The sequence below is a fragment of the Procambarus clarkii genome, chromosome 42 (genome assembly GCF_040958095.1).
Source record: "Procambarus clarkii isolate CNS0578487 chromosome 42, FALCON_Pclarkii_2.0, whole genome shotgun sequence".
NCBI lineage: Eukaryota > Metazoa > Arthropoda > Malacostraca > Decapoda > Cambaridae > Procambarus > Procambarus clarkii.
This window is the reverse complement of record NC_091191.1, coordinates 3,764,014-3,764,699: the sequence shown is the minus strand read 5'-3', so window position 1 is coordinate 3,764,699 and position 686 is coordinate 3,764,014.

Sequence of the window (686 nt, the reverse complement as noted above, 5' to 3'; positions counted from 1 at the left end):
TATGTTTTTAAACGTTGAAAGAAAATAGACCTTTGTATTGTTGCATTCAACAAAAGTCCGGACGTGCCTCCCTATTAAATAGCCCGTATTATGAGTCAAATTGTATTAATTACTTAATTATTTTCCCAATTTAGCCCCCTTTTTGACGTCACCAATGGGATACATTCGTACCCATATCACCCCCCCCCCTTTTCCACCCCCCTTAGACCCCCCCTTCGCCACATTAACTCGACTATTTATATGTGTCCTCAATGCCCATTTTGATCCAATTAAAAGCCATTGCGCAAAGGTTTCCTGCGATGGCTTTTATCGTGAATTAAATTTGGGAAGGGCGAGGCATTGTGCCTCCGTCAGCGCCTCCCCCCTGACGATGAAATTGCACCCGCTAAAATATATTGAAAATATCAAAGAGTGTAGAGAGAGAGAGAGAGAGAGAGAGAGGGTCTCGATGTGAAATGAAAGTCGGTCGAGGCCCCTGACGGAATGATGTATTTTGAATATTCCTGGGTTTTGGGGAATGCATAAGTGGCATGTCGCTGATGAGACTTTGAAAAGGGTTTTTTTCTACCCCCTTGGTGGAATGCTGCTGTTTGTTGGGTATTATTTATGCGTATGGTTGGGCTGTTTGGAAATGTTGTAAATATATATATATAATTGGATGAAATGAGTGTTTGTTGTGTGAGATA